This window comes from Drosophila arizonae, chromosome X (genome assembly GCF_054131065.1).
Source record: "Drosophila arizonae isolate 15081-1271.41 chromosome X, UAZ_ARI_1.0, whole genome shotgun sequence".
NCBI classification, from domain to species: Eukaryota; Metazoa; Arthropoda; class Insecta; order Diptera; family Drosophilidae; genus Drosophila; species Drosophila arizonae.
Window position 1 is genome coordinate 14281762 of NC_142927.1, and position 13163 is coordinate 14294924.

At 42.1% G+C, this 13163-nt stretch overlaps 1 protein-coding gene across 6 annotated transcripts in view; it reads left to right on the forward strand.

The window, feature by feature from the left end:
* Dop2R (dopamine D2-like receptor) overlaps positions 1 to 13163 on the forward strand; it is a 92597-nt gene that overhangs the window by 56085 nt on the left and 23349 nt on the right. The window lies entirely within an intron of this gene.

Consider the following 13163-nt stretch of genomic DNA (forward strand, 5'->3'; position numbering starts at 1 on the left):
TTCCCAGCCTATCGCTGTTCGCCTGTCTTCGTCTTCATCCATTCGCCTGCTTCGTCTGCTTCGTCCTGCCATGCTTTAGCTACCTGCTGCCAGACAGCACACAGTCTTCTTCTTCTTCTTCTTCTTCTCCATCAACTGCCTTCGCCTGACAGATTAATAGATACTCCACTTCACGAAAAACAATTTTCCTATTCCAAAACTCTTTTCCCCATTATTAAGCGTTCGATTAGCTTCAAGAAATTTACATCATGAAATATGTATACATACATATTTTTTTTTTTATAAATTTTTACATCAGCTTAGAATAAAGAATGAATAAAAAAAAAACACCTGTGTTTATGAAAGTAGTGAAGTGGTAGCCGCAAGAAGTAGGGAAAAACAAATATGATTAATATAGTTTGAAGCGTAAATAACGATTAATATATTATTAATAAATTTAATATATTAACAAAATATTTGATAAATACGGTTAAAGACCAAGCAATGATTCATATTGATTTTAAATTAATTAAATTATTTAATTTTATTCAGTTAGATGTTAATATTTAAATCTAATTGAACAGCTGCAAAAAATAAAAAATTAAATAAAATATATATATTATATTATATTATATATAAAATTCCAAAAATCGATAGCTGTTATCGATTAAAAGTGAAAAATCAGTAATAATATTATTTCTTCTACGTTTTTAACAAAAGAGTCTCTAAAATTGAAATATTTAAAAAAGAATTTTATTTTTTTCATGTGTATTTTATAGAACTTCAATTTTTGCTATAATTCACCCACCCCGCATATCCACACCCTTCCTCCTGAATGTTCTTGTCGAAATGAAAATTTATACAGTAAAATGTCTTTTAAAAAAATTGTTTGCACATATATTTTTTTCAGGTATTTTTTTTAAAGTATTTTATTTTATAAATCATTTTTATACACATATTTTCGATATGAAATTTCGGTTTTATTTTAGTTCACCTATTCATTATTTATTCATGAGTTATTTGCATAAAGTGGAGAGGCTGTTAAGTTGATCAGCGATAGGCGAAATTATCGACTATCGATTGCAATGCAGCATGTGTGTATGCATGTTGTGTGTGTATAATTAAATAAATTGCCATATTGCCATATTGACCCGCCCCTTTAGTCTTCTTTCAGACAGAGACTGGGCGGAGCAGGTGCATTTAAGAGGCATTTATCAAATCGTATTTTTAGAGCTTTCCCACTTTATGCAATTAATTTTAATAACTATGGACACTCGCTCTGCTGCTTGTCTGCAGCAATTGCCAAGTTTTCTGGCAGCTGTCAGTGGGCAGACTTGGGCGAGCAGGGATGGGGGGCAGACAGGTGGGCTGGCAGGTGGGTTGGCAGTCAGTGAGGCGATATGCCATGCGATAGGTACGTGCACGCATGCAGACGCCGAGGCAGACGCAGACGCATGCGAACGTGACACATGTACACATGTGCACTTAGTTATGCATATTGAAATCTGCATATTTAATTGCTGGCCGTTTTTGTGACAGGGCCAGCTCAGCGTTTGTCCTGTTGGCCACAATTAAGTGTGTGTTTATTTAATGCCTGCCTGCCGTGTGGCTGGCCGTAAATAAAACGATAAATTATATGGCAAATAAAATCAAATAAATATTGCAATTTGCAATTCGCAATTCGCAACAGCGAAACATTTAAAGCGACAAAAAAAAAAAAAAAAAAACAAATTAAACGTAACTGTCGTCCGGCGTAATTAAAATACGGCAAACTCGAATAAAATTAACAAAAATCTTAGCTTTCAGCTCCCAAGCTCCCAAGCGCCCAGCGCCCAGTTGACAGATGTACTCGTCCAGTGGGCGTGGCCGTACAGGCGGGGCGTGGCAGCTAGTAACTGCCAGCACGTTGGCTATAATTAATGTGCAAACTTTAAGCATGGCACGCCAAAAAAGCGTCGAAGCCCAAAAGAAAATAGTGCAGAAAGTCCGGAAAACTCTTGCATAATTCAGCTGAAGCGAAATATTAACTTTTCAGCTTTAAAAATATATTAGTTAATATTTTGTTTATCAAGCTCAAGGATCTGATAATATAACTTTGAAGTTGATGAAAACGAGTAGAAGAGGGAAAGAGATGCATAGAAAGTTGACTAGAGTGAGAAGGGGAGGTAATGTGCAAGGGAGGGAGAAGAGCTAGGATAGGTGGGGAAGGGTGAAAGGAAAGAAGGGGAAAGATAACGAGAAAGAATGAGAGAGAGAAAGATAGCTATAGAGATAGAGATGGATAGATAGGAAGGTAGAGCGCGAGAGAGAGAGAGAGAGAGAGAGAGGGGAAAGAAGCGGAAAAATGCAAAATAGACAAGATAGAAGAGAAATATAGTAAACATACTGAAGAGAGAGAAAGGGAAAGAGAGAGGAGTAAGTAGTTAAACAGAGACAAAAAGAAACAGAGAGAGAGAGAGTTAATAAATAGTAAAACAGAGAGAGAAAAAAGAATGAAAGAGAGAGAGGTAGTAAACAGTTACAAAGAGAGAGAAAGAAAGGGAGAGAGAAAGAGAGAGATAGAGAGCGAGATGAAACCGTTAAACAGAGACCGAAACAAATAGAGCGATAATTGATAACTGGAATTATAATCTGCGAGGGATTTGTAAGAGAAAGATAGATGGCAATAAATAGCAAGTCTATCGGAAGCGAAATAGAGATATTTGTGGCACGTAATTACAGTCGATAAAGGAAGAGATATACGCATACATGGATAGGATATATTACAAATCGCATAAGCGCTTAGCGAGGCAGATATCAGTGGATACATCAACAAAATGACAGTAATGACAGCAATAATAACAATTAACCAAACACAGAACAAGACATTGACGGACATATATGCCATGTATAGAAAGAGAGACTGAGAGAGAGAGAGTGACAGAGAGAGAGAGAGAGAGAGAGAGAGGGAGGAAGGGAGAGCGACAGGAGCTGTTAATCACATTCATTTAACCATAAACGTTCGAGCTCTGCCCCATATGCCGCCTGCCATTGACAAGCCACTAATATTTAAGGCCAAGCCAAGCGGACTCAGCTCGCAGTTACACACACCCACCCAGCCACACACACACAGTCACACGCACACCTGAGCTCGCATAGTCTTTCAGTCAACGACAATGACAGCTCATTTAATTTCAATTTGATCATTAAATTGACACTCACCCACAGCTGGCTGTCAATCGGCTGCCTGCTGTGTGTTGATTTTCTAATACCAAGAGGGCCACACACACACAGAGAGAGTGAGTGAGAGAGAGAGAGAGAGAGAGAGAGAGAGAATCATGGGTACACCTGCACGCACGCATAGAGGAAAATTAACTTGTCATTAAATGCGCTTTGGCTTCGCTTCGGTTCGGTTCTCTGTGACTGCGCAGTCGACAGCGCTGCACTCGTCCGTATGCAAGTGTCAGGTGCTAATTAAGCTGTACACACACACACACACACAGACTCCCACACACACACACACACAGACTCACACACACACACAAACCTGCACACCTGCATAGCGAGTCATGTTGGCGTGTCAGGTGCAGCACACTGTATCAATTATAGCGTTTAACAACGTGCAACAACTACAACAAGTGGCACAGAGCATCCAGAGAACATTCAGAGAACATTCAGCGAACATTCAGAGAACATTCAGCGAACATTCGCTCAACATTCGATGGACATTGCTGCCAGGCATTGCTGCCAAAGTGTTACAGCCAGCTGCAGTTGCTGCTGCTGCCAAACACACATTACACTACCACACACACACACACACACACACACACACACTAACGCACACACACATTGACAAGTGTGTCAAATAGCCGCGGGCGTGACACAATCGAGCAAATATGCACTCAACTCCTTCGCGCATTCATGCATGCACAATGCAAATGCAGCGGCTTATCGATTTTCATAATGAAATTCAATTATTCAAATATTATGCGAGATGCCTTAATAACAGTAAACTATTTGCTGAATTGCGAAACAAAGAAAATTGAATTTCACTCAAATAATCATATATGCCTATAATTATAATAGAATAGAATAAATAAGACAGGCAGACAGACATGCGACAAATGTGGGCAAGAGTATTTAGAAAACTTTGGCTTGCAGCTATCGCATAAAATTGTAGTGTATCATAGAGCGAGACAACTATCGATGGCACCATCGAGGCATGGATTTTGTAACTGTCTTCCTGTCTAACTGTCTTCTTTTTATGGCCCTATCGATGGCACTATGGCCTATCGAACTTTTACCTCTACGCGTCACTGCCGATAGTTTTCTGTCACTATCGACAGCCTGGATCAATGGAACTGGGGCACTGTTGACCATTGAGTTAGCAACTTTCTACGCCACCATCGATACTTTTATGCCCTTATCCACCATCGATACTTTTATGCCCTTATCAGGCGCAAGCAATAGAGCTGCAAAACTATCGATTGCACTATCGAGGCATTGGAGCTTTATTTATCTCACTGACTCACTCTAGAAAAAGCGAGCTTAGTCTAAAAAAAAATGTAGTGACATTTTAAAAACGATACTATCGATAGTCTCGAGATTTTTCTCTCAAAACATCGAAAATATCGAATGGCGCCACCATTGAACCGCGAGAAAACGACTTAAGAGATACGAGAATTGTGAAAGGAGATTAGATTAGATCGTATCGATATACAATTTGTACATAAATGGCTCCGAAAAATTTACAGGATTGGAATTTACAGGGTTGTCCATTTTCGATTGACCCATTTGGCAGCCTTATATATTTTGACAGAGATGCCAGACCGCTTATTACCATACGTTGCAGTAGACCAAGACGAGCTTACAGGGAATAGCACTATGTCTAATTATGAATAGATATAAATATATCGATACTTGGCCATATCGATGGCTATGAGGCTGTCGATAGATGATGTGGGTGCGATGAGAGTGAAGGATAGAAGAGAAGAAGAAGAAGAAGAATGGAAATATTAGCTGCTAAAATAAGTAAAAATCGAAAAAAGTCTCCTACAGAAAGGTTATGGCTTTTATTTATTACTTAGTTTTTAAAACAAAAACTTAACTTTCTTTTCGTAATTTATGACTTATGAAAAATAGGTCGAAATGTACATGCATTCATTTAGAAAAGGTAACTTTTCTTGAATCAACAATTAAGCTATCCAAGCCTTTATATCTCAATTTCAACTATTATACCACAGATATTTACAGACTTCCAAAAAGTTGTAAACAATAATATGGAGCATTTTTCATGTCTACGCTTGCCCACTTGTTTGCATATATTAGAGCTATCAAAAAATATCCTTGGTATCAATTATTCATTTAAACGATAGATCGATTGTTGGTCTTTGAGCAGTATATCGATTAACGATCACACTGAAACAACATTCGCAACTGAACCGCAGTGTGCTGCTACCTCCATTCCATTTATTTTATTTATCATTTGCTTTCACTCCAAGTATATCTGCTTTTAAGGGTCTCTCCCTCTCTCTCTCTCTCCCTCTTTCTCTCTCTCTGTGTCCCTAGCTCCCTCCCTCCCTTGCCCACTCTGTGTAATGCATGTGCGCGTGAAACGTTTTACTCGAGTCATAACTAAATCAGAATTCTCTGTCAAACACTCGCAGCGCAGCGAGCGTGAGGCGAGCAGGGCAGAGCCAAGGAGAGGAACAAAATATATAGCATACTTTTCAGGGCTCACACTAACGATATGAAGAAATCCGAAATACAAGCACAATTATTTAGCTAGCCCAAGTCCATGGGCATTTGTATTCGTATGTCCACACGCACAAGGAGCGAAAGAGATCGAGAGAGAGAGAGAGAGAGGGACACTCACACACACACACACACGTAAACACAAATGAAAATTGATTTAGTTAAGAGGATTTGCGTCAACAACAGCACAATAAGTGGGCAAGTAACACGGGCACTGGGCGACTGTGTAAGGGGGCCAGCTTTGAGTGTGGGGGGGGGGGGGGGGGGGAGAAGGTTAGGGTGCTGTGTGGATAGCACTTAACTCATAAAAATGAGTGACTCTGCGCCTGTGTCTCTACCTCTCTCTCTCTCTCTCTCTCTCTCTCTCTCTCTCTCTCTCTCTCTGTATGTGTTTGAGGGGGGCACTGAAGATTTGGTGGCAGCATCAGACGACGGCCAGGGCCATCGCCTGGCTGAGCAGGGCTCCGGAATGCAACAAGAGACAACCGCTGGCAACTCAGGCCAACAAAGAGAATTATTGTCGAGCGCATTGCTTATGACACAGACGAACAGATAGCCAAACGGACGAGCAGACAGTTAACTCGGCCGACTGGCCCGGGGACTTGCTTTCAGCTTGGCTTGCCTGTGTGCGAGTGTGTGTGTGTGTGTATGTGTGTGTGTGTGTGTAGCGGCGGCTTAGCTCATTTCAACTCGCGGCAGCAAGAAGAAGAAGATGAAAAGCACACACACAAATGCCCTCACTCTCTCTCTCTCTCACTCTCTCTCTCTCTCTTTCTCTCTCTCTCTCTATGTGTTGGGGCAATGCTTTCGTCTTTTAAGTGGTTGTATATGCCAGTTGAAAGCTTTTGTCAACATTCAAGTGCCCATTGACAGTGTAAAAGCGTGCAATGTGTGGGCGTGCCATCTGACAGGGGGCGTGGCGCTGTGTAGCTGGCAAAGTCAAAGTCTGCCTCAAGTTTGCTTCATGTTCATAGCCATAATCATGTCACGAGTGTGTGTGTGTGCACCGCTCTCTCTCTCTCTCTCTCCTTCACTCTCTCTCTCTCTGTGTGTGTGTGTGTGTTGGGGCTTTACACATGTTAGACTCTTCTAATTGCTTTTGTATGCGATGTCGTTGTTGTTGTTGTTGCTGCTGCTGTGGCAGCTTTGGTCGCTGCGGTTGCAGGGCCCACAGAGCCTAAAAAGAATCTGAGGGGGGGCAAAGAAAACAAAAACAAAAACAAAAACCAGTTAAGCACACAAAGCCCCAAAAACGCTTATCTTGATGCATAATTCAGCAGCAATATTGCTCGATTTGCTGTTTGCAATTATGGCAAATGACTTATAAATATACATGTGTGTCATATATGTAGTATATTTGTACATGTATATGTAAATACGCTTATATATTGAGGCATATAGTTGGCTTTGGCTTTGGCCCCGCGCAGCCCACTGTAAAGCGCCAAGAATAAAGTTTTGGACGCCAAAAATAAATAAACTGATTAATGTACACAAAAACAGGTCGACACACACACACACACACAGGCGCACATATACATAGTCTCAGTTAGGATGTCTCTAATCCTCGCTTCGTTGCTCGGCCAGTTTGGCTGCGCTCTGCAACCGCCACAAGTGTCCAAAACGGGCCAAAAGCATTTTTTTTTTTTGTATTTGTTTTGTGTGTGTGCGTTTTTTTTTTTTTTTTTTTTTTTTTGCAGCCAGTTGGCGCATTAAATTTATTTATTTGCGCTCCAATGAAAGTAAAAAGGGTGCACTGAGGCAGCAGCGGCACTTAGTCAGCATTTGGTGCAGAAAAATAGAAGAAGAAGAGCAAAGGCAGACGCAGAAAAAATATATATGTATGTATGTATGTATGTATATACCAAAAATGGGAAAATATTTTGGCAAAAATAGTCGCGTAGTCGCCTGGCACTGACAGCCAAGTGTCGCACTCCCCATGCCCATTTCAATTCCAATTTCAGCGACACACACACACACGCATACAAATAAATAAGCTTGCTATCTAACTCCCTACCGCCCTCTTTGGCTGTCGCTGTTATTATATCTCTCTTGTCCTGGTGACCCTCTTCAAGCCATCGCTCGTCCGTCGCCTTTTTTATTATGCATGAGCCGAAATTATTGGATTGGATTTGTTTAATATAAGCAGGCAGCAGAGCTAAGCTGGTTCCACGGGGTCAGGAGCTAAGTGGCCAACAGCCAGCAGCCAGCGGCAGCCAGTGAAGGGTCGACAAAGACGTCACAGGACACAGAGCTAACTTTTTTTTTGCTTTGCTTTTTTGGTTTTTTGTTTAGGCTAAAAATAAGAGCCATTAAAACGTGTGCCCAAGGTGTCAGTTATGCGAACCGGAAGTCGGAGCTGAGCAGCTCGGCCAGCCCATGCTCTGCCGTGGCATTATTTAATGCCAGCTCAAGTCAATTGCTCGTCAAGGACTCTTCACGAAAATGCTCGGAGTTTGCTCTGAAGCTGACAACAGTTTGTTCTCATTTCATAATTAGGACTGCTCTGTGGTTGCTAGGCCAACAATTAGCAGAGATGTCAGTCGAGTACGATTAGTCAAAGTAGAGAGAGCAGGTGCTTCTATAGCTGAAATGAGAGCTGAAGCCATCAAGTCTAAACAATCATCGATCAGCTATGCAAAGAGAACTTCTAGAGCTTTTACTGATTCAGAAAACTCTTCGTGTACAGCTAGCACTTTATAGATTTCTGGTAGAGCTATTGATAGTTATGAGACGGCAGTTAGAGTCGCAAAATCATCGATAATGACTCCACTTGATAATGACTGCACTCGATAATGAGTGCACTCGATAATAACTCCATTCGATAATTAATCCATTCGATGATGACTCCATTAGATAATGACTCCATTCGATAATGACTCCATTAGATAATGACTCCATTCGATAATGACTCCATTCGATGATGACTCCATTAGATAATGACTCCACTTGATAATGAATCCATTCGATAATAACGAATAGTGCGATAATAATGACTCCACTCTATAAAGAATCCACTCGATAATGACTCCATTCGATGATGACTCCAATCGATAATGACTCCATTCGATGATGACTCCATTCGATAACGACTCCATTCGATAATTACTCCACTTGATAATGAATCCATTCGATAATAACGACTAGTGCGATAATAATGACTCCACTCTATAAAGAATCCACTCGATAATGACTCCACTCTATAATGACTCCACTCTACAAAGACTCCACTCGATAATAGCTCCATTCTTTGGTTTTAACTATCGAATTTATCGATGCTTTTATCGATTGATTGCACAATGCTAAAATTGAAATACAATTTGGTATTTGCTGATCTATCCAGCAAGCATTGAGAACTACTATCGTTGATTCTAATAGATCTAGCTGGATTTCTTCAGTCTCTTCAAACTCTAGCTCCAGTTCATACTCCTTAAACTTGGGCAGGCAGAGTTCTTTGATTGAAATAATCATATAGAGGAGCAGAAGTAAAGCTATTTCGCATGAGTTCCGAATGTAATCTGAAAACAAGCAGCAGGCTTAAGGATTAAGCCGATATGTGCACAGCTCGAGCATCGAGTGAGCTGAGCCAAGCCTCTCGGCCGAGCAAAGCTGCTTAGAGCTCGGCTCTAATACTTTACAGAGAGTTAAATTTGAGTGTTGAGCTTAAAAGATTTGGGAAATTAATCATTTCGATTCAGCTCATGGGCTGACGTGACGGCAGTTGCAGCCAAGATTAGGATGCATTGCGCCGGGTCAAGAGGTCAAGTCGTGTTTATTTATGCAGCGAGTGTGCATGCCATTGACTTCCAGCCAGCTGCTGCATTTTGGCCAAAAGCATTTGAACGGGCCATGTGGCAGGAGGCGCCGCTGCCAGAAAGTTCACATGGCAGCCACTTGAGTTGAGCGACCAGAAAATCTATATAAATCCATGGCAGGCAGCCAGCACAAGCTGGAGCTGTGGCGGGGGCTGTGGCGGGGGCAGTGGCGAGAACTGTAGGCAGGCCGCACATCAATTCAAATAAATAATCCAACAGCATGAAATTGGCCACCGACAAAAGTTTTCAACACTCACACGCTTAGCGGGCGCTCAGGCTCTTCCTGTGCCGCTTGCCCCTTCCTGCAACAGTTTGTGGTTTCCTTCACACAGCAACAGCAGCAGCCACACAAACAAAAGATGAAGAAGAAGATCAGGCAAAAAAAATGAAAATCCAGTGAGTGCACAGGCTGGCTGTGGGTGCAAAAGGTCTCAGCTAAATGGCTGCTATCAAAATTATCGCCAGTTGGCGACCGTGAACCCAGCTTCGCTTGCCTCCTCCTGCACCACACACACACACACACACACACACACACACATATACGCACACACACACGCACTTCCTGCCAGCGCATTATCAGCATCCCAGCCGGCACTTGCGTGCGTGTGTAGCAGCGCGTATCTTCCTGTTCACGGGTTGGCAACCCATCCAGGGTTATTTAGCTAATTTAATGCCACTAGAACGGCCCGGCGCCCAGCTACAACTTAAATAATTAACAATGCTTTAAATTTGCGCCCAGCTTGCCCACACAACAGCTTAAAAGCTAAATGAAAAAAAAAAAAAAAGAAAAACAACAACAAAACAAAAACAAATTATAAATAAAATAAAGCCTTAGGGTTTGCGCTGGCTTTGTTTTGGTTCTGCGGCTGGCAGCCATTTGAGCCGAGAACTATTCCAGTTAATTGCTGGCCATTTTTATGGCCGATCATTTAGTGTATTGCTCCGCAGAGGTCCAAGCGCCCGCCCCATTGATTGATTCACCAGGCATTTAGCCTCATCCATAGTTGCTAATTCGATGACAGAACTTGACAGCATGTGAAGACAATCCGGCTTATGCAAAGCTCTCATTATATTCGAAAGAAACGAATATATAAGTACACACCCACACACACGCACACTCAGACAGCCGTGAGTCAAGTAAAAGCTCTTTGGAGGTAAAATATGGCGCCTGAGCGTAGGAAATGTCATCATAAAATAAAATTTCCCTTGACGCTAATGACAACTAATTTGTGCTAAAATCTCAATACGCACGGTAACAAGCAGCTGCAGGAGTCATACACACAAAGAGAGAGAGAGAGGGAGAGCGGGGGTGTGTGGGACACCCACACAGCTGGCATTGCCCTCGACATCGCCTTTGGGGCCGTCCGAGGCTATTAAAAATGGCGCACAGCACACTAAAGTTGTTACAGCCATGGATGGTACTTTTGCCAACACACACACACACACACACGCACACTTGAGCCAAGCACAGCCACACAGACACATACAAAAAACTTAATAAATAAGTCAATTAATTGCCCTGCGCGCCTGATATGATATCACAGCAACAACAGCAGCAGGAGCAGCAGCAGCAGCAGGAGTAGCAGGAGCAGCAGGAGCAGCAGGAGCAGCAACAGCTTTGGCTCCCTTCAGTCTGAGTGTGCTTTGTCTTTGGCTTGTTCGCCTTCAAGCCCTTTTTGCAGACGCTCTCCACTCTGACGACAGCCGGCTAGTGTATGTTACTCTATTAGGGCAGCAGGTTCAATTAACTTTTCCTTTGGCAGAGCAAAATGTATGCGAAACTTGTATAATAGACGCTGGGCTTTGACTGGAGCGAGAGGTGGCCGGGGCAGACAGGCTGTGGGGCTGTGGGGCAGTGGGGCAGTGGGGGATGGCAATTTGTCCCTCTATTGCGCTAACTTGATTACCCGAGTGCTGCTAACGGCCAGTGTCAATGGCCAATGCAATTTGAATGTAGTTTTGGCCAGCGCACAAAAGTAGGCAACACATTTTTAACACGATATCAACGCGCTGCCCATAAAAGTAGGCAATGCTTTCTTTCATTTCCTCTCTTCTGTTTGGCCTTGACTGGAATGTGTGTAGCTGTTGACATCGTATTAAGTTCCGCTCGCCGCTCTGCTGCGACAGCTGCCGAGCCGAGCTAATTATGCAGCTCGTTTCGTTGCGGAACAGCCTGGTTGATTGGGCCGGCAAGCGTCCTGGAACGGCTTGCAGCAGTTGGAAACATAAACAAATTATTTGATGGCTCTTATGCGACGGCTTGGCTTTTAGTTTGTGGTGGATTCTTGTCGACGTGGCCAACTTTTTGGCCACGGCCATTGCACGGTTGGCCACACTAAGTAAGCTTTTATGACGCTCATAAAATAGGCAAAAGTCGCGCCCAGCCCATATCCCATATCCGTCCCGCTTGCCCATATTCACACATACATATATATACAGTGGCTCACAGCTTATTTGACCCAACGTAAAATAAAAATTTCATCTGCTCATTACATTTTACCCAATACAAATTTTTGAAAAATTCAAACGTGGAATTGTTATTTCAATATTAAATTAATGGAAAGCACGACTTTTTTTATTGATAATTAAAAAAACACAGTAAGAAAATAACAAAAACTAAAAAAAGTCATAAATTCAATGTCACAGCTTATTTGACCCATTACTTATTTTAAATAGTAATTTCAAAATTATGCCTAGTTTTTTTTAAATTTAATATTTTGTATGACCCCCTTGTTGGTCTAATACAGCTTTAAGTCTTGCAGGCATTGAAGCCACCAATTTTTTTGTTGTTTCGGGTCGGATTTTCCCCCATTCCTCGACTAATGCCGTTTTTAACTCATTTTTGTTGGAAATATTCCGGGACCTGATATTGGTGTCTAAAATGGCCCACAAATTTTCAATTACATTAAGATCCGGGGACTGTGCTGGCGGTTTGAGGTTATGAGGGCAGTTCCATACCAGCCAAGACTGAACGACACCTGATGTGTGCTTAGGGTCGTTGTCTTGATAAAATGTGAAATCCTCTTTCACGGCCAGATATTCAGCACTTTGGATAAGATTTTGCTTCAAAACGTTTAAATACATATTCTTATCCATGGTGCTTTCAATAAAAGCTAGTTTTCCCACTCCAGAGGCAGACATACAGGCCCAAACCATCACAGACCCTCCACCATGCTTTACTGTGGGTTTCAGGTGCTTCTCTTGTAGCTCGGTATTCGCTTGTCGCCAGACGTAGGGCCTCCCATCCGAACCAAATATGTTAAACTTGGACTCGTCAGCGAAAATGACTTTGTCCCAGTAACTGGTGTCCTTGTTTATGTACTCTTTTGCGAATCGGAGCCGACTTTCTTTATTTTTCTTACTAATGTAAGGCTTCTTGCGAGCAACTCTACCATGTAAATCATGGTTTCGGAGTATACGACGGATCGTTTCTGCACTAGCGGACTTCCCCAGCTGTTGCTTCATCTGACTAGCCAGTTTTGGAGCGGATAACTTAGGGTTTCCCTTCATTTGGCGAACAATGTATCACTCATCTGTGCCATTGAAAATTTTGTTTGGAGCCGTTCTACCCTTATTAACCACTCTGTTTTCAAAAACAAATCGGGTTATTATGTTTTTTACGGTAGATTCGGGTAAATT